Raw genomic sequence first — 22,599 nt, forward strand, 5'->3', positions numbered from 1 at the left:
ACTATATACACAACACCTCCTATAACTAACTATATACCCCCCATAATAACTATATGCACCCCCCTATAATAACTAACTATATACAGTTCCCCTATTATAACTATATACACAAAACCGCCTATAACTATATACCCCCTATAATAACTATATACACCACCCTATAATAACTAACTATATACCCCTATAATAACTATATACACAAAACCTCCTATAATAACTATATACACCACTCTATAATAACTATGTTCTGTTCCCCTATTATAACTATAGACACAACACCTCCTATAACTAACTATATACCCCCATAATAATTATATGCACCCCCTTATAATAAATATATAAACCACCCTATAATAACTAAGTATATACAGTTCCCCTATTATAATTATATAACTATATACACAACTACTCCCTATAATAACTATATACCCCCTATAATAACTATATACACCACCCTATAATAACTATATATACCACCCTATAATAACTAACTATATACAGTTCCCCTATTATAACTATATACACAACACCTCCTATAATAACTGTCTACTCCCTATGATAACTATATACACCCCCTATAATAACTATATACACCACCCTATAATAACTATATACACCTCCTATAATAACTAACTATATACCCCCCAGTAATAACTATATACACAACACCTTTTATAATAACTAACTATATACCCCACCAATGATAACTATATACAGCGCCCCCCTGTGTTTTTGATAAAGGCGATAACCGTGGACCAGAAGTTCTTGAGTTTTGGACAGGACCACCAGATGTGAGTCATAGTGCCGCCACTTGTTCCGCATTGCCAGCAGACATAAGGAACCTCTGGGTACCATAGATGCAGCTGAGCGGGCACTCTGTACCACCTAGAAAGGATCTTGTAACTGGTCTCCTGGTGTCTGGTAGCAAGACCTCTGAGTAAGGCAAAAACACTTTAACAATAGGGATTGGGAGAAACGTTTTCCCAATTCAGTCCCCCACGCAGCGCAGAATGGGGGGAGTGAGAATGAGCGTGTAGCTATTAGTAGTTTATAAACAAAGGAGATGGCATGAGGTGTGGGGTTAGTGTTAAGTTGTTATGGCTCTTAATGGAGTTGTAGAAGTGTTTGAGTTTGTTGTATTGGTGATAATGTGTGGGAGTGAGAGGCTCGTTAGGTAGTAAGAATTGTAGGGGTTGGAGTGTGGATACTGCTAGCACTTGCGGGAATCTGATCGGTTCGTTGCAAGGGCAGCCTAAAAAAGGGCCCTTGGAATGCCCCGGTGGGAATGCAGGTTTGTCTGTGATAGGGAGAAGGGGTCCTTTCGGGTCTATCAGGGAGAGGTTCACCCCCACTCTTCGCAAGCTACGGATAGTGTGGGCCGTGGTAAAGGAGAGGGGGATGGGATCCCGAGAGATTGAGTTGGGGATCCAGGGGAGGGTTGGGAGGTCCTTGGGTGAGATTTCCTGAGCCAGCCCTACCCAAATTGTAGAGGTTTTGGCATGGAAAAAGTCCAAAACCCGAGAGTAGTCTGCTGACGGGTAATAGAGACGACAATCGGGTAGCCCTATACCTCCCATGTCTTTGGGGCATGTCAAGACGTCCCGCCGGAGTCTCGGATGGCTGTTGGACCAGAGGAAGGACCCAAAGCATTTTTGGATCTTTTTCCAGAAGATGAGGGGTATAAATATCGGTATAGTTTGAACTAGGTAGAGCAAACGGGGCAACAGGTTCATCTTGAGGATGTTCAGTCGACCAAACCAGGAAAATTATTTCTTTTTCCACGAGGTTATGTCTTTCTCAAATTTAGTTAGCAGAGGGGGTAAAGTTGTCTACAAATAGCTTTGACAGATCTTTATGTATTCTACTCCCTAAGTATTTAATGTCGCCCGGTGGCCAGACGAAGGGGAATCCTGACATCAAGGAGGGTAAGTCGGCGGAGGGGAGTGAAATGTTAAGGGCTTCAGATTTGGTCCTATTGACCTTGAAGTTTGACCATTTGCTGAACTTGTCCAACTCCGGCATCAGAGCGGGAAGGGAAGAACGAGGGTCCGTTAAATAGACCAATAAATCGTTCGCAAAGGCCGAGCACTTATGTTCTGTCCCATAAGTGATTCCCTTAATGTCAGGATTATTTTGAATGGACGCCAGAAGGTGCTCCATCACCAGGATGTATAGTAGTGGGGAGAGGGGGCATCCTTGGCGAGTTCCGTTGTGGGTGGGAAACGGGTCAGAGTTTTAGTCTAGCCGAGGGGTTATGGTAAAGGGAGAGGATTTTGGTTGTAAGGTTCGGGCCCAAGCCCATATTAGAAAGGGTCTGTCTAAGAGAGGGCCAGGAGATTCTGTCGAAAGCCTTTTCGGCATCTAGGGATAAGATCATTGCAGGTATCTGGTGTGACTGGGCGTAATGCATTATGTCCAAAGTTGTTGTCCCGACCCTCCCTGCCCGGCACAAATCCCACCTGGTCCCTGTTGATGAGGTTCGGCAGTAGTGGGTTGAGTCTGTTAGCTAGAAGCTTTGCAAAGATTTTTAGGTCTATGTTAAGAAGGGAAATGGGGCGGTAGTTGGAGCACAATTGTGGGTCTTTGCCCGGTTTGGGGATAATAGCAACATGGGCAGATGTGGACTGTGCTGGGAAGGGGGAGTCCGAGGCGACTCTGTTGAAAGCATGTGACAGGATAGGTTTCAATTCTTTTAAAAAGTGCTTAAAGAATTTGCCTGTGAATTGCTATGGGCCTGGGCTTTTACCTCCCGGGAGGTTTTTGATCACCTGAGAAAGTTCCAACGGAGTAAGTGGCTTCTCCAATTTCCATTTAGCAGCAATGAGGCCTCTTGCTGCTGTTAGTAGATGGAGTAAGAGTTTGATGCCCTGTTTCCGCAGACCTAGTGGGAAAACATTAAGTAGATATGTAGCTGGGTCCATGGGTATTGTGCTGCCTAGTACCGCTTCAAGTAAGTTTTCAACTATGTGGCAAAAAGTAATAATAGATGCACAGGTCCAAAAAATGTGAGGTTCGTCTGCTCCCTTCTCCCCACACCTCCAGCAAATATCAGGGGATGTCGGGGAGATTTGATGGAGAAGTGGCGGGGGCATGATACCACAACAGGAGTAGTTTTATTTTGATTTTCTTTCTATTGAATGCATTGGGAGGTCTAGGCTGCTTTGTCTGAAATGGAGCTTCATACTGGAGGGGGCAGGGTTTTGCCCAGAAATCTTTCCCATATCACCATATACTTATAACGGGGAGGGCCTTTAAAATAAGGGTCAGCTAGTATCCTATAGATTGTCGATATAATGCCTGCAGTAGAGGTACCTGCCTTGCACAACCTCTCAAACTCAGTTGGTACTGAGACTGATGCTACACCATATGTAGTGGATAAAAATATTTAATTTGCAGGTAACTGAATTGGGAGGAGGAAGGCAAAGAGAACCTGCTTTGCAGGTCTGGAAAGTCTATTTTCTCCAGCGATCGATAATCATCTATGTCTGCAAATCTAAAGAGTCATTTATCGTGCCATGGCTTGACCATTTGTCCCTCAAGGTTTGACCGCAATGCAGGATTAGAGAGGAAGAAAGTCATTGGCGAGCGTTTCGACTGCAATTGAAATTTTGAGGGGCAGTAGTTCCTAATTGATGTAATGTGTATCATTGGACCTAGTAGTCTGCTGGGTGGAGGGGTGGGGGCCGTGGTCCATAAGAAGGCATTAGGATGAATCCAGACACTCCACAATTTCTCCAACACCATCCATTTAGTGTATGCATATAAGGTGGACCAGGCTGGTATCCTTCTCAGATGTGTGGCCCAGTAATATTTAAGCATGTCGGGGACCGCTAACCCGCCCCTGTCTGTGGGGAAGGTCAATATTTGCCTAGATAATCTGTGACATTTGTGCATCCAAATGATTTATAGCAGAGAGCCCTGAAAGGCCCTTAATATGTGCAGGGGGATTGGAACCGGGAGGATTTTAAAGTAATATAGGAGTTTTGGTAGAATTGTCATCTTTACCGCTGCAACCCTGCCAAAGAATGAGAGGGTAGTTTATTCCATCTGCTCAGTAACTGGACGTGAAGAGGTTTGGGAAATTTTGCTTCTATAGGGTTCTGTAGGAGGTGATAATCTTAACCCCAAGGTATGTCAAGGCGGATGTCTGCCACCTATAGTTGACAGAGGAGCGGAGCTGATCCAAGGTATCTTTCGGGATGTTAATAGGTAATGCCTCGGTCTTAATCATATTAACCTTATATCCCGATAGCACGCCGTAATAGTCCAGTAGTTTATGTAGATTAGGGTGGGATATCATGGGTTGGGTAAAAGTCAAGAGGACATTGTCCACAAAAAGTGAGAGTGTGAATTACCTATCCCTTTTCCAAATACCCTCAATGTCCGACAAGTGTTGAATGGCAGCAACTAGGGGCTCAATACAAAGCAAGAACAGGAGGGGGGACAATGGGCAACCCTGATGGGTGCCATTTCTAATTTCAAACCTGGGCAAATGAATGTGGGGTAGTCTGATAGAGTCAGATGGGTAGAGTCCTCTGACTGCATTTAGGAAGGAGTCCTGAGACCCAAACGTCTCCAGTGTGCAAAATAGGAAAGGCCATCCCAAGCGATCAAACGCTTTTTCGTAGGCTTCGCCTTTGGTCTGATTAATTGTGTCTACTAGGTTTATGGTGCGACTAGTATTGCCCCCTCCCTGTCTGCTGGGGACAAAGACCACTTAGTCTTTATTGATCAATTGGGAGAGCCTTTGTCGTAGCCAGGAAGCCATTGAACAGGGGTATTAAGCACTCCTTTCGCCTATTGCCTGGTACATCTAAGGGTATCGTACCCTAGCAAAATCTAGGGAGCCTGTGGAGTCTAGGGGAGTTTCTTTCTGGGATCTCATTTCTGATAGAGCCAGCCGTCTTTTGCCGGGTTAGTTAAGACCCTTAATGTTTAAAGTCAGAATTTTAACCATCAAACCTGTAGGGAGTAAACAACCAACTATAGGAGATCTTACCTGTCCGGGACTGAAGAGGGGCCAGGGCAAGAACCAATCGAGACATCGAGACCCAATGTGCAGTTGGAAGGCTGCCAGGCCAAGGTCCCGACCTGCTAGGGAACAGAAGGATAATGGGGAGGGAAAGAAGCGGAGGGGAACACAAAGACAACAGAACATAAATACACATAAATACAAACTCTATAAGTCTGGTCACACTTGGTGGTTTCCAAATCAACGAGGGTAGAGCAGGGTTCAAGGAAGTTTCTCTGAAACCGCGAACTCGCGTACCCTTTAAACTAAAGGGCAATCGTAAATCCCCAAATTAACACCAGGGGTACTTATGATTTGGGGAGAACCTCAGTAAGTGGGGTGGAACATAAAAAGTACAATAACCTATGAATAGCCTCCTCCCTCCTTAAACCTAACTGCAGGGAGGAAGAAGTAGAACCTGGTTATAGATCGAGAGCAAACCATTTGGAAGGTACCAGAGCAGGATTGTAGAAGAAGAGAGATATAGCCCCGCGGCATCACTCTGCAGAGTCCCTGGTTGGACTTCTAGGGGGTGAACATCTTCTTTTATTATTAACTGTAATCCATTCCAGTTGTGGGGATGGGGGTTTTGGAGCTATCTCCCGGTCAGGGATGTCCGGGAACCTCAGACCCAGGGCCTTACAGAAGCTGTGGAGATCCGCATGAGACTGCAGGGGGAATGTCTGACCGTTGGGCGAGGCTATCAGGGCAAATGGGAATCCCCAGCGATAGGAGATATTATTGTTATAGTTGCACCAACAAAGATTTTAGTTTATGGAGAGTTATCCAGGAAAGATCTGCAGAAATCTGGACCTTTGTCCCATAAATTTCGAGGGAGTCAATTGTCCTGACTTTGATTGCCATATTGCTCGGCCTGGTTGCTGATCCCCTTGGGGCAAGGGCCCTATGGACCCTTGGGCTCTGGCACTCAATGGGCCCTCAGATTGTTTTTTCGGCCCCAATTATCTTGGTCTTCAAGATGTGGTCTCATATCTCTCATCAAGTGCGCCTGGGCCGTAACATTGTCCTGGAGTTGGGTCATGAATGTTCTAGTATTATCATGTGCACTATCTAGGCCGTCCAGTCCTGTCAGCTGCAGGCCTCTTTGCAGGGACCACTCCGTTTGTCGTGTAAACTTGACTGCCTTTCACCCTCCCAGAGGAACTGCCAGCTTCCTACTGATGTTGGTGTAAGGGGGGGGGGGCAGTCCCCGGGACGTCCGATGGGGCAGCCCTTTCAGCTGAACACTGCCAGGAGAGCTGTGCTCCCTACCTCCATTTCTCCCTGCTCTTCCATGGCTCCTGGGCGCGGGGTCTCTTCACCTCCCTCTCCCTGATGGCTGCATAGAGGGGGACGCAGGGCCCTCGCCTGGGGAGAGTCCTGCTCTAACGATCGTGGGGACTTGCCTGCGGTGCCAGGTCTCCAGGAGGCTGCTGGTGGATATGCTGGGGAGGGTTGCCTTTCTGCTTCCTTCTTCTGTTCTGTGCTGTACTGCAGTGGCAGGAACTCATCCTTGCACTGCATCCAAGATGGCAACCGCTCCTTTGTGCTCTGGTCTGAGGCATGTTCCGGAGGGTCTGGCACTGGAACCCTCGATGGTTGTTGGTGAGTTGCAGCGCTGGTCCGTGTCTGTGGGGAGGCCCGCGTGGTTGGGCCGCCGCTCAATCTTTAGCCGCCTGGGATGAGGTCACAAAGCGATCCAACGTCGCCGTTTTCCCGGGAGGGGGGGGGGCAACAGGAGGGGAGTCCTGGCCCTTTCTGGGACCTTTATGGCTCGGGTAGCCAAGGTTCTACTTGCTAATGTAACTGGTAATAGGTGTAGGTAGCAGGAGCTCAAGACCTATTCTTTTAAGAGGGGTAGAGAGCCTTATAGCATTCAAAAACATTTTTGATAATTCATCAGGGTCATTCCAGATTTTACCATTACTGTCCCTCAGCCTTGCTATACTTGCCTGGGAGTTATTTCCTAAAATCAATGAAGTAAGAAATATACAGATCTACCCTCAAAACAAGACACACCTTTCTCCTGCATTCTATCCAGAGAACTACCTGCAGGTTCAGCAAAGTGTAGCCCCCCTAAACATTATAGGAGGTAAATTAATAATAATAATGATGATTTATAATAATTAATCGTAATAATAATAATAGTATAATTAGTATAATAGTATAATTAGTATTAAAAACAGAGAATGGTAGCGCTTCCTAGTGCAAGATTTCCCTTGAAGGTGTTAGATATTTTAAAGAGGTTGAGTGAATATACTACCCTTCTTTGGTTGCGCTATTATACAGGCAGGACTCTGCCTTGTCCTATCCCAATGACATCAATGGAATCCTGGGTGTTACAATGTTCATTCAACGTAGGAAGTGTTTCAAAGGACCAATGATGTCCCTGATAGACGCCAGAAATAAAAGAACGTTTGGAAAGGCGCAGGGCCATTCGGATGGTAATCAAGAATATCCTTTTATTGAAAAGTGAAATTTATAGACAACACGTTTTACACCGCTTCTGTGGGTTCTTCATAAGGTCAGCAATATGGCAGTCTAAGTATGTCTTGCCGGTGTCGAGACAATGGTGCTCTGACAACTGGCTACTCAGAACACCTTTGTCTCGACACACTAGCAAGACATACTCAAACTGCCATATTACTGACCTGATGAAGCACCTACAGAAATGGTGTGAAATGCCTTGTCTTTTAATTGCACTATAAATAAATAAAAGGATATTCTTTATTACCGTTTGAGTGACACTGTACCTTTCCAAAGTCCCTTTTTTTTCTGGGGTCTATCAGGGACATCACTGGTCCTTTGAAACAACCCCTATGTTGACTGAACATTAATAATAGAGGATTTAACCCCTTCAAGACATAGCCAGTTTGTACGTTAAAGAGAAAGAAAGTACATGAAAGAAAATTCTCAAATTTTAATCCCCTAATCATGTTTACATAATAAAGATGATTTTTAACCCATTACTTTACAATTTTACTCAGTTTTATTGCTGTTTTAGCTTCTATCACTCCCTAGGCTGGTCAGTGTAAAATACCAGAGTGTGGGCAGGGACACTCTAAGCAGACACTTTATGATCCCCTCTAGTGCTGTGAGAAGCTGTGTGCTGACAATGTGGTTAGATTATCAGGGTTCAAATTTGTATACACTCATGTTGTATACATTCATGTAGCTTCTAAGCATTCACTAGTATCTGACACATAGAAAAAGGGAGAAGAGACAGATTAGAGATGATGAAATGCATATAACACATCATTACATTCAGAGCTCTGATATCTCATCAGTAACATACACTGTCAGCTATGCTTATCTGTCTGTAGCTTGTAGAGTAAGTCTCTTCACATTGCTGTTTGCTGGCAATTAGTGTCTCTGTGTGTGAGCTCGTCTTGGAATGCAAGGGGATGGACCGATGCAGATAGGAACTCACTGCAGCGTCAGTCCTGCCCGACCCTAGACTTCTGATTTAAGGTCAGATCCTGGAGAAACTGAAATTGTATACACTAGGACTGATAGACAGGTTGGAATTATATCTGTGAAATGCTTTATTTTTGTTAATAACAGTGAATTCGAGAATGTGTTATTTTGTTGTCATGAGTATATTTAACCCCTTAATGACCGCCGTATCGGCTTTTTATGGCGGTCATTAAGGGTACTTCTTCTAACGCGTACGCCTTTCTACGGCGGCACGTCAGAAGAAGATTTCGGGACACCAGGTCTCGCTGGTGCCGGTGTCGGCTGTGATCTTACAGCCCAGACCCGGCACTAACACCCGGGATCGGAAAAACTCAAGCATGACCGTGGCGTGCAAGTGTGTCCCCCGTGGATCGGACCCCACTGGTGTGCTTGTAGGGGGGATCCAATCCCTCCTGCCGCAGCCCCAGGTTCCGACGAGTGACCCACGCCTTCCTGCTCCACTTCTCGCTGGGTTCTGCCTTCCTGGCAGGACCCGGCTGTGTCTAACTGAGCATGCGCTCAGTTACTTTCACTATACACTGCAATACAAGTGTATTGCAGTGTAAAGGCTTGAGCAAGCAATTGGACGATCGCTTGTTCAAGCCAAGAAGTAGAAAATGTAAAAAAGTAAAAAAAAAAAAGATGAAATCATTTTATTATATAATTAAATAAATAAATAAATAAAATAAAAGTCCCAAAATCTCCACATTTACACATGAAATGCAAATAAAGTATATAAAACACAAAAACATGTACATATTTGGTATCACCGTGTCTGTATCAATCTGTACAATAAATCTAAATCAATATTGAACCCGCTCGGTGAACGACGTAAAAAAAAAAACTCGAAAAACTTCCCGTAATATACAATTTTTCATCAAACACCATCACAAAAAATGTTCTAAAAAGTGATTAAAAAAAAGTTACGTTCCCTAATATGATACGACTGAAAAGAACAACTCTTTTTGCAAAAAATAAGCCCTCAACCAGGTATGACAACTGAAAAAGGCCGAAGTTATGGCCCTAAAAAGTCGTCAATAGTAAAAATATTGGTTTTGCTCAGGAAAATTTTGCAAAAATAAGAAAAACTATATAAATGAGGTATCACCGCAATCGTAGTGAACCAGAGAATAAAGATAAAATATTATTTTTATGTTACGGTGAGCGGGGGAAAAAATGCTAAAAATCCAAAATAAAAATTGATGATTTTGTTTGTGTCCCCCTTGAAATAGTTAATAAAATCTCATGAATAAGCTATAGACCCCCAAAATGAATTATCTATACATTGTATCTCATCCCGTAAAAAAATAAGCCCTCATATGTTTGCAAAAAAAATAAAAATGTATAGGTAGCACAAAGTGACAATACAAATCTGCTGTGAATGGCGCCTCCATCCATTCTATACTTGGCCGTGCACCCGTACAGAAGTTTACACTCGGGAGGAATTGGGCATCAAACGTCGCAGTGCGTTTCATCATTTAATTTATTCTGAAACTGTCAGTTTGGCCTAAATTAATGTATTTTCCAAAAAAAATCCATAGTTTCTAAATCGCAGGTCCATATTGTTTTAACCCATGTGAAACAATTAAAGGGTTAATGGACTTAATAGAAGTTGTTTTACATACGTTGAGGGGTGAAGTTTCTATAGTGGGGTAATTTATCTGGTTTTACTATTATTTAGACCTTTCAAATTCACTTGAAAGCTGAGTTGTCCCTCAAAATGTGAGTTTTGGCAATTTTCATGAAAATGAGAAAAATCGCACCTAAAGTTCTGCACCTCATAACATACTAGAAAAGTGAGAGGACGCATAAAATATCATCTCAACATAAAGCAGACATTCCATAAATGTTAATTATCAAGCTTTTTGGGTAGTTTTACTTCCTGTCTGGAAAGCAGAACATTTACAAACTTTTGCCAAATTTTCACTTTTTTTCAGAACGAATCGCAAAACTTATCACTTACATTTTATAACTAACATGAAGTACAATGTATCACGAGAAAACATTCTCAAAATCACCGGGATATGTTAAAGCGTTCCGAAGTTATAACCAATTATCGTGAGACATGTCAGATTTGAAATCGAGTCTGGTCATTGAGCTGAAAACTAGTGTCGGTGATAAGGGGTTAAGAATCTTGTCTTTGTGAGAATATCCCTTTAAGGCTCAGACTCTTTTTTTTTTTGTAATCTGGCTTGAGTCACTTTATATGGCTATAACATTTTAACGTACCAAAATGATTTATATTTGTAAATTTTTTTGAGAAATTCACCATATTCTAAATTAGATGTTTTTACCACCCACATGAATTACTTACTAACATTTTCCATATCTCAACTTTATGTTTTTATCATTTTTTAAATGCTCTTTTATTCCAATACCACGTTAGACAGTTTACTAATCGAACCATGATTTTCTTTTTTTTTTACCAAAATTTCTAAATTGAAATTTTTGGGATTATTTTTTTAAATTAGTTTGAAATATAAATAACAAGAATCCACTGACATTTACACATACCCAAAAGATAAATGGAGAATATACATTTTAACATTTTTAATGCAATTTCTACCAAGTATGGAGACAACCTACATGTGGACGTTACTTTACTTTAGTTTCCTAACTGGCAACCTTTGTATGCAATAAAATTTTATTTTTTACATTAGTGGGGCCATGTGAGGGCATTTTCTTTTGCAGGATGAGATACATTTTGGGTTGACTTTGTGTTCACCATACAGCTTTATAAACATCTTGGGGGATATTTTTCATACCCCGGTGCTGGTGATAGCCCTGCCACAGCTCTTGCGCAGCCTGATACATCAAGAGACTTCTGCGCAGTGCTTATCTCTATGCCAGGCACTGCCTGGCGTAGAAATAAACGAAGCCAGCAAATTTTCACATGTGAGTGTACAGGCTTGGATACAGTAACGCCACGTGCTGGCCCACTGCGCCTTCCTCTCGGCCGGTTGCCCCTCCCCCCCCCAAACCCCCTTTACGGGAATATCAAAATTAGATATTCTTTCTTACGTTTTACTAAATTTGCAAAATAAGACCTAATGTGGGGAAAAAAATCTATAATCTATTTTTGAATCTCCATCTTCCACATGGTCTTACTCTTTTATTTTTTGTCTACGGAGCTGGTTGATGGCTTGTTTTTTTGTGGGACATGTACTTTTCCACCAGTATCAATCTGGAATAGATATGTATTATGATCACTTATTATTGAATTTTTTGTGGAATTAAATAGGTAAAAATTGTAAATTGTTGGTGGGTTTTTAACAGTTTTTTTGTTGTATATAGTGCGGAGGTTAATAATGACTTATTTTTATTCTACGGGTCATTACAGAAATGGTGAAACTATATGTGTGGGGATTGTGTTATGATTTTGACTTTTTTCACATTATATGTAATTTTATATGTTAATGGCGCTTATGGGCATTTTTATTTAATTTACTGTAATTTAATGTATCTGTCTACACTTGTGTTTTTTGTTGTGTTTTACTCTACCATAATATATTCCGCAGGCATTGGTAACCCAGTCACTAAATTCAGATGACCCCTTAACCACCCAAAGTACACTGGCTATATTTATTTCAGAGAAATGACTGGTATATGTCTAATACATTTTTTTCTTGATACGTGAAAGCCTTCCCAAAAGGCGAACATAGCTGAAGGTAGACCCAGGCCTACACTACTGTCTGTTGTATAGGAGGGTGGGAATACAATATGAAGACTGATGCAATAATACCTTAATGTGTTTAATTTTATAATGTATACCCGATATATCCGATGTGCTTTATTCTGTCAGTTCTGCATGCCCTACTGAGATTCATAATTTTTATTGCATTGTGGTACTGTTTGTTGTTGTGTTGTTTTGTTTTTTTCAATAAACCGATTCAACATAATACCTTGCAATACCATTGCTCTTAACCATCCCGGTTTGGCCGGGACAGTCCCATTTTTTTATACCTCTGCCCTGCGTCACGGGCAGCTGTGAGATTGTCCCGGATTTTCCCTCCAGGTCCTGCACTTGCTGGGGTTGTTCCGGCTCTGTGTCCCGCATAGTAAATACTTTCATAGCCTGAACCTGCGATACTGAATGGCTACAGACATCGGGCAGGGAATCCTTTTGAGAGAAGTGTCGGGTTAGCGAAGAGCAGAGACCATGTCATCAGGTTCAGATCTCTATCCATATATGGTCACATCTCCTAGGTTTTCCCAGAGCGGAAATCCTTTTGAGAGATGTGTCGGGTTAGTGGAGACCAGGTCATCAGGTTCAGATCAGCATCTGTCCATATATGGTCTCCTAGGGCTTCCCCAGACACAAGCTCTTATTTAAATTAATTAAATAAATTTATGCCACGGCTGGGATTCAAACTCCAGCCCTTCTGCAATAGAGATAGGTGCCTTTACCCACTAGGCTATAAGCTCTGGGGGTGTCAGTGATAGGATTTTTTTGTAACTAAGAGTTTCACTGTTACATTGTGACACACTGATATATAGAGAGGGATCTTCTCAGAGATTATTATTATTATTAAAATGATTATTGAGATTATTAGTATTGAGATTATTATTGAGATTGAGATTATTATTATTATTGAGATTATTATTATTAAAATTATAATAATAATGATAGTCTTCATGATAATAATAATAATAAAAAAAATAATAATAATAATAATAGTTGTCTCGATAATTACAATAATAATCTCTGAGAAGATGTATCTCTATACACCAGTGCATGGAGCCTGTGTCACTATGTAACAGTAAAAGACTTAGTCACATAAAATCCTCCCATCAATAACCACTGGGCCAATAGCCTAATGGATAGAGGCTCCATTTATGTTGCAAGTAGAGTGTAGAGTCTAGCGTTCAAATCCCAAGCTGAGCAAGTTTTTTTTTTTTATTATTATTATGGTGATTATTATTATGAAGATGATTATTAGTAATAAAAATTTAGGGCTTGGCCAGGGCGTGATTAGGGGTGTGGCTTAGGGGGAATCGCCGCAGCACGCTACGCCTGTCACTCTCTTTTTCTTCCGGAAATGTTGGGAGGTATGTGCAATACTGATGAATTGCAGGGTATTAGCTCAGTCAACCTATGCACACGCATAGCCTGACACTGTGACTGTATGATCTTGTCACTGATGGCATCTTACAGGCACTGCCTGTGGACATGCCCTGGGGTTGTGATCGGACCACAGAGCTGCCATTGCATCGATTGGTGCACCCGAAGATGGCTGGAGGGGTGATTGTGAGGGAGAGACCCCCAGAAGGCAATTTAAATACCGCAGTCAAGCCGACTGCGGCATTTAACAGGCTAAACACCCACGATCACTCCGAACGTGAGTGTTACACTGGGGTGTCAGCTGTGCGGTACATTGATTATTTTTTGGATAAATCTGTCATTTAGCATCAATGAGAAAAGCTCAGCTTTGGATTTATCCGTTGCTGAGCATAAAGAGGTTAATATTAAGGAGAAACAGTACATTTATTTTTCTTTTTGTTTTTAAGTTGTTTTTTTCTTTTTTTTTCTTACTGCTGTGCAGTTGTTAACTACAGATGGGCAGGTATTGGTGGCCTCTCCTGTGTTTCAATACAATCCCTTTAAGGTTGCCTGCCACCATTGGTAAGCATTATTATCTCTTGGTAAATGCAGTGTGATTTCCTACAAACTATTATTACTCTTTACCCATTATGTCACATTCCAAGGTATTCACAGTTTATTGTATATACAAATGAAGCACCAAGGTCATTTCCTTAGTACCTGAGGACATCACTTCCCTCTTCTACCAGTGTTGAATCCTGCTTCTCACAAGACAAATCTCCAGCTAATTGTCCAGGCAGGAATAGCAATAATCTTAAACACAGATTAAAATGCAAAAAAATAACTAAGGAAAAAAAAGAATCTTAAAAAAAAAGAATCTTCCTATAAGGGAATGCTATATTCTTTTAAAACAAAAAGAAAAAAATGGCACAATTAGTTGTTCACAATGTTAATGTGAACAGGGCCGGTTCTAGACAAAGTGGGGCCCTGGGCAAATCTAAAATTGGGCCCCCAAAATAAAACTATTTTATGACCAGTCACAGCCAGTAAGAGGCTGCATTTAGTATGGTAAAACAAACTGTAATATGGGAGAATTTTATAGGAGATAGATGATAGGGAGATTAATGGGCAGTACGGTGGCTCAGTAGTTAGCACTACAGCCTTGCAGCGCTGGTCAACATCTGCAAAGAGTTTGTATGTTCTCTCTGTGTTTGTGTGGGTTTCCTCCGGGTCCTCCGGTTTCCTCCCACACTCCAAAAAATTACTGGTAGGGTGATTAGATTGTGAGCCCCATGGGGACAGGGACCGATCTCACAAGCACAGTGCAGTGCTGCATAATCTGTGTGCGCTATATAAATAAAGAATTATTAATTATAATGATTATGATAGAAGATAAATATGATATAGATTTCTAGATGCAGAACTATAAAGTATATGATATATACTGTAGATAGATATGAGAAATAAATACAGTAGAAGAGAAATAGAAGATTGATAAATAAATAGAGAAAAAGCAAGATATATAAATGGTCAGATTATAGGCGATAGATAACTAGACAGATAGATGATAAGCATCTTCACCAGGGAATTCAACCAAGGGGTATTAACCCTTTCACCGCCCGGTATTCCTGGATATTTTGTCGCTTTATTGACCAGAGCAATTTTTACAATTTTGACGTTTAATTGATAAGCAATGCAATCCAGTACAAAAATTGTGTTTCGTCACTCCAATTACAAGTGTATAAGCAGAACCAGGATCAAGGGAGTGGTAATAGCGTTAAAAATCAATCTCTTTATTAAATCACAGTAAAACAACGTGCACTGCAGGTCAGTGCGACAAACAACATAAAGCAATAGTTTTCAGTCTAAATTACGAAGACCTATAAACTGCGGAAAACACATATTCTTAGAAAACAATGCTGTTAGCACAACCCCTAATGCGTCCTACCGTGGTTCAGACGCACTTGGGTCACAGGTACGAGCGGGATTAAGATGACAGTAGTGGGATCTATCCCTAATTGGTCCCCAAGTTTGACTCCCGCTCTTACAAGAGCAGTCCCAAGCTGTCCCTGTAAACCTTATTTTTCCTCATCCAGATCCGCTTCCCTGACGCGTTTCATCGTTATTGGAATCTTCAGAGGGATAAACGTTTTGAGGTAGTCATGAAGAAAATTGCACTTATTTATATAATAAAGTGCTTTGAATCGTGCAGGGCTTGCTGTATGCCTGGCCCTTTAAAAGCCCGCTAGTGCCGCGTCCTAGTGGTGGATCGCGGGACTCTCTCTCAGCGGTGTGGCAGTAGGTTGGCGCCAGTTAGATGTACTTCCGCCCTTTTAAATCTTATAACTCCGCCCCCGACACACTCTATTGGTCGGTGCCATTCAGGTCCGTAAGTGGGTGGCGCTACGGCCGCCGCGGACCACAGTGGCAACCGGCCTGCTGTCGGCCGAGTAGTAGTGCGCATGCTCGTGTTCGGGTTATGGGAATCGTGTGGACGCGTCTCCTAGGAGACGTATGTTTCAGCGCTGCCGAAACCACTAATGTACGACAAGGAATCCGCATGTGGTACAGATCAGATCCAACGGACCTCCGGAGGTTTGTCACTCGATTTACCTTAATAATGATACAGTTAGTTACGCCAGATATCGGTAATTAAGACAATATATAGAAGATTTTAACCTTACTTTCATTGTGACATAACATATAGATTTGGTGTTATTGCACAGGTCAATGTGGGGAGAAAACAATAGGTTTTTCATCTATGTTGTATTACAAGAAGGGCGTAAAGGTGAGTTGCTCATTTAACCCTTTTGGCGCAACTGTATCTAAGGTGTATATCCACCTCGCCTCTTTTTGCAAAATGAGTCTATCCCAATCTCCCCCTCTCTCGGGGTATGGAATTCGGTCTATTCCCATCAACCGTAGGGCTGCGGTGTCACCATTATGGTGCATCCAGATGTGGTTGGAGAGCGGTTTGTCCCTCTTGTGTGTTATGTCACCTAGGTGATCACCCACTCTTCTTCTAAGTTCTCTGTAGGTTTTTCCCACATATTCTAAACCGCATCTGCACGTGGCTTTATAGATGACGCCTACACTTTTGCAGTTAATGTAATCCTTTATCGTGTACGTTCTCCCTGTCACGTTACTCAGGAATGTCTTCCCCACTTGTATGTAGGGGCATGCCACACATCCCCCACATTTGAAGCAGCCCTTCACGCTCCTCTCCAACCATGTACCTTTTGGTATGGGGGGTCTGAAATGGCTGTTAACCAGCCGATCCTTAATGGACCTGGTTTTTCGGTATGTGATGAGGGGACGGGGACCAATTATCTCTCTCATATCTTTATCCATTAGCAGTATGGGCCAATATTTTTCGAGAATTTGTTTGGCCTCATTTGCCCCGTTGTCATATGTGGCTATAATCCTCATCTCTTTGTCCTCTCTCACTGATTTAGGTTCATTTGGAGGGTTTTGTAGGAGCTCGCCTCTATTTTTCTTACGACAACTTTGGTAGGCCTCCCTGAGGATCCTGTCCGGGTAACCCCGTTCATGGAACCTAGTTCTCAAGTCATCAGCCTGATGACGAAAATCTGCCTCTGTGCTGCAGTTTCGGCCGTAGCGCCACCCACTTGCGGACCTGAATGGCACCGACCAATAGAGTGTGTCGGGGGCGGAGTTATAAGATTTAAAAGGGCGGAAGTACATCTAACTGGCGCCAACCTACTGCCACACCGCTGAGAGAGAGTCCCGCGATCCACCACTAGGACGCGGCACTAGCGGGCTTTTAAAGGGCCAGGCATACAGCAAGCCCTGCACGATTCAAAGCACTTTATTATATAAATAAGTGCAATTTTCTTCATGACTACCTCAAAACGTTTATCCCTCTGAAGATTCCAATAACGATGAAACGCGTCAGGGAAGCGGATCTGGATGAGGAAAAATAAGGTTTACAGGGACAGCTTGGGACTGCTCTTGTAAGAGCGGGAGTCAAACTTGTGGACCAATTAGGGATAGATCCCACTACTGTCACCTTAATCCCGCTCGTACCTGTGACCCAAGTGCGTCTGAACCACGGTAGGACGCATTAGGGGTTGTGCTAACAGCATTGTTTTCTAAGAATATGTGTTTTCCGCAGTTTATAGGTCTTCGTAATTTAGACTGAAAACTATTGCTTTATGTTGTTTGTCGCACTGACCTGCAGTGCACGTTGTTTTACTGTGATTTAATAAAGAGATTGATTTTTAACGCTATTACCACTCCCTTGATCCTGGTTCTGCTTATACAATTTTGACGTTTAAAAATAAAATCAAAATTACAGCACTAAATTAAACCGCTGCAAACCACATATTTTATGAGAGCAGACACTTGTCAAATTTTCAAAATTGCATTAAAGAGTTTATAGACATAGGCGCCTTCATGCAATTTTGATTCACACTGAAACATTTTATAAAAAATACTTAACATTTGACTTTGATGGCAAAAAATGTGCTCCAAACAGAAAATATTTACCTTCACATCTCCTAAATGTAATAGATGGACATGTTTAGAGTTCACAAATGTCCCATATTGATATGTTCATATAAATAAATCCACATAATATCACTAAAACTGTAATAACTAGATATCTGCTTTTCAGCTACAAATTTTAAGACCGTCACAACCTGCTAAATATAGCAATAAAACAGATCAAAAAGTAAAGGCACCATAAAACCTATATACTTTTGAAAGCAGACAACCAGGCGATGCATTTTGCAATCAATTCAAGATTTCCTCTAAAAAATGTACAAATCCAGAATACTTATCTAAAGAAAATATAATTTCCTAAAACAGTAAGATGTGAGGAGATCATGCATACCCTACAGGGGACACCAAACTATTTTTGCAGAAAATTGCACTGAGCTTCACACAGATCTATCATTGTATATCATTGCGCCATTGTATTAGCTGCACAATAACAGAACCCTCTGCGCTTCATAAGAATTTGAGTGAGAACGTCATAACATAGGTGTAAATAATGGAGGATGGTGGGAAATAAAAACTTTATTCCAGAATGTGTGTGTTTTTGGTGTTACATATAAAAGGCAATTAGAGAGAAAGTGTGTTCTTAGATAGTTCTGGATAGGAGAGGGTTAAAAACATTAATATTAGTTGATATTATTCCTTCTCAAAATGTAGATAACATATAAAGTGAATATTTCCATTATCTGTGAGGTGCAGCAGCTCCTGTGTCCAGCCTCCTACATATTCTCCCTGCAGCCTGATGTCTAAGAATCTGGAGGGGGGGGTCACAATTCAGGGGGCTGTATCTCTGGCTCTGTGACACCTAGAACCTCACTTCTTTTTTCTAATGAAAGAAGTGAGTCTCCTCTTTTTTATAAATTTAAAGTTGTGTTTCTTAGTGTCAGGAAAATGGAGATATTTACTGTTAAACTGCAGCCGGGAGTGATTTTTATATATAAAAATGGCACCTGATATTCTCACTTTAAACCTGAATATCTTTGGATCCATAGCACCTAGAAACATAATTCAAGATTCATTTGAAAGAAGAGATTCTGAGCAATTGCCCACTTTGCCTACCCATAGTGCTGGCCCTGAATGTGAATAGGAATAACACAGCAATAGACAAAAGTCATATTGCATTTTTATTTACCACCAATTGCCAGATTATTGAATACTGGCGCCGCCTGCACTGCTTGAGAATTTACACCATCTGTTTTTGGGTGCACTTTCAAAATAGAGCATGCAACACTGACGGATATATCCTTCAAGGAACTGTTAAGGATGTATGAAGAGGGCTCACAGGGTGCTACATATTGCACCAAACAGCCATCGCTAACAACCACAATCGGTGATGGTAATATCACCAGTGATAACCCCTTGATTTCCGCCGTCTTTGGTTGATATCCTAGCTCCCCCATGACGCCTGGTTTCTGCAGATTCGTTACAATGTGCCAGTGACACATTGTAATAAAAACACCATACACTGCAATACCGTTTTTGCCGGCAGTGAACCGCATAATGGAAAACGGCCCCCAAATGTCCAAAACGCCCTTTTACTCCATTTTACATAACATAAAAATTTGATCGTGCTGAACAAAAGAATAAGGTAGACACACCATTTGAAGCACACAGTGAAAGTTGTAAAAACTGAGCCCACAAGAAAGTGACGCAAATGGTAGCAATGAAAACGTTGGATCATTTTGCAAATAAATGACACATCACACAGCTCCGTACGCTAAGTATAAAAAAGTTATCAACCTCAGAAGATGGCGAAACACAATTTTTTCATTCACATTAGTTTAATTTTTGAAAATGTATTTAAACACAATAAAACCTATATAAATTTGGTATCACTGTGAATATACTGAACCAAGTAATAAAGCAGTGGTGTTATTTGGAGAGCACTGTGTAAGTCGTAAAAACTGAGCCCACAAGGAAGTGACACATATGCGCTTTTTCACCAATTTCACCACATTTGGAATTTTTTTCCAGCTTCCCAGTAAGCTACATGGAATTATAAATAATATCACTGAGAAGTAAAATTTGTTGCACAGAAAATAAGTCCTCACAAAGCTCTGTATGTGGAAAAATGAAAAAGTTATAGATTTTTTGAGAGCTCCTCCATCAATTGCTTTGTTCCTGAATACGCAGCAGCCCATAAATTGCTGTGAATTAATTGTAACCCATCATAGAAAATATTACATGTGTATTTTGCAGGGCCGGCGCTATGGGTAGGCAAAGGTGGCAATTGCTCAGGACCCCTGGGAGAAAGGGGAGAATCTCTTCTTTCAAATGAATCTTGAATTGTGTTTCTAGGTGCCAGGGATCCAGAGATATTCAGGTTTAAAGTGAGAATATCAGGTGCCATTTTTATATATAAAAATCACTCCCAATGGCAGTTTAACAGTTAATATCTCCGTTTTCCTACATTTTAGAAACAAAATTTAGAATCATATAAAAGAGGAGACTCTCTTCTTTCATAGGCAAAAAGAAGTAAGGTTCTATGTGTCACGGAGCCAGAGATACAGCCCTCTGAAATTAACCCCCCCCCCCCCATCCAGATTCTTAGACATCAGGCTGCAGGGAGAATTTGCTGGACACAGGAGCTGCTGCACCTCACAGATAATGGAAATATTCACTTTATATGTTACTACATTTTGAGAAGGGATAATATCAACTAATATTCATGATTTTAACCCTTCTCTATGCAGAACTATCTAAGAACACACTTTGGGCCACATGTATCAATAGTTTTTTTTCTGTTGTTTTTGCGCCTTTTCATTCATTTTTGCGACTAAACGCCAAACTAGCCGCGAACCAAAAATAACCAGCTTTCCCTCATTTATCCTAGCAATCCAGATATTTTGCTGTGCCTAATGATATTCATCACTTGCGACTTTTCATTTAGGCGCAAAAACGGGCGCTAAAACACTCCAGCCCGAAGGTGGCGTTATCTGAGAAGAAAGCACTGAGACCCTTTGCAGAACAGCTCATTTCTAGCAGCAGGAGATCAGCACTGGGGGATCCCCTCCAGGAGAAGCCCCTGCTGAGGAGGTCACTGGGTGCAGGGTGTCACACACCTGGGTGCTGCTGTGAGTGTTATCTTCATTCTGGGATGTGGGAGAAGCAGAGAGGAGCTTGTAGCAGGATCACATGTAAGTGCCTGAATCTAACATTGCGCCTAAACTGCGCCAAAATTGCGCCTAAACGGTGTTAAAGTAAAGTGATTAATAAGAGGCAGGAAATTAACTTATCACAGATGGTTGTAGCTTGTGATAATTCTGGAAAACAGTGCGCCAGAATTTAGGCGCAACTACTACACTTAGGCGCACAAAAGTGATAAATGCGCCCCATTCTCTCTTATTCCCTTTTATTTTGTGATAGTTATTTTTTGTTGGGAAAATTGACTGATACGATGAACATTCAATCCTCTTCGCCTAATGTGACTTCACCGCGACCAGAACATGTCTGAAAAGTTATATGCAACACCAAAAACACACACGTGTCCTGGAATAAAGTTTTTATTTCCCATCATCCTCCATTATTTACACCTATGTTATGACGTTCTCACTCTCATTCTTATGAAGCACGGAGGGTTCTGTTATTGTGCAGCTAATTCAATGGCGACATCTAAAAGTGACTTTTATTATCTCATTAGATTGGTTTATGGATAAATAGTTATTTATTTGGGTTACCATTGTCTAAGGCAGTGATTTTCAACCTTTTTTGAGCCGTGGCACACTTTTTATACTTAGAAAATCCTGGGGCACACCACCAACCAAAATAGCACAAAATGACACTAAAACAGTCATAAAAGGCCTCCCTTTACTAATAAAAAGGCCCTAGCTGCCTCCCTTTACTAATAAAAAGGCCCTAGCTGCCTCCCTTTACTAATAAAAAGCCCCTAGCTGCCTCCCTTTACTAATAAAAAGCCCCTAGATGCCTCCCTTTACTAATAAAAAGGCCCTAGCTGCCTCCCTTTACTAATAAAAACCCCTAGCTGAATCCCTTTACTAATAAAAAGGCCCTAGCTGCCTCCCTTTACTAATAAAAAGGCCCTGGCGGCCTCCCTTTACTAATAAAAAGGCCCTAGCTGCCTCCCTTTACTAATAAAAAGGCCCTGGCGGCCTCCCTTTACTAATAAAAAGCCCCTAGATGCCTCCCTTTACTAATAAAAAGGCCCTAGAGGCCTCCCTTTACTAATAAAAAGGCCCTGGCGGCCTCCCTTTACTAATAAAAAGCCCCTAGCTGCCTCCCTTTACTAATAAAAAGCCCCTGGTGGCCTCCCTTTACTAATAAAAAGGCCCTAGCTGCCTCCCTTTACTAATAAAAAGCCCCTAGATGCCTCCCTTTACTAATAAAAAGGCCCTAGCTGCCTCCCTTTACTAATAAAAAGGCCCTAGCTGCCTCCCTTTACTAATAAAAAGCCCCTAGAGGCCCCCCTTTACTAATAAAAAGGCCCTAGATGCCTCCCTTTACTAATAAAAAGCCCCTGGCTGCCTCCCTTTACTAATAAAAAGGCCCTAGCTGCCTCCCTTTACTAATAAAAAGCCCCTAGATGCCTCCCTTTACTAATAAAAAGCCCCTAGCT

Source organism: Engystomops pustulosus, chromosome 5, assembly GCF_040894005.1.
Source record: "Engystomops pustulosus chromosome 5, aEngPut4.maternal, whole genome shotgun sequence".
In the NCBI taxonomy this organism is placed as follows: domain Eukaryota; kingdom Metazoa; phylum Chordata; class Amphibia; order Anura; family Leptodactylidae; genus Engystomops; species Engystomops pustulosus.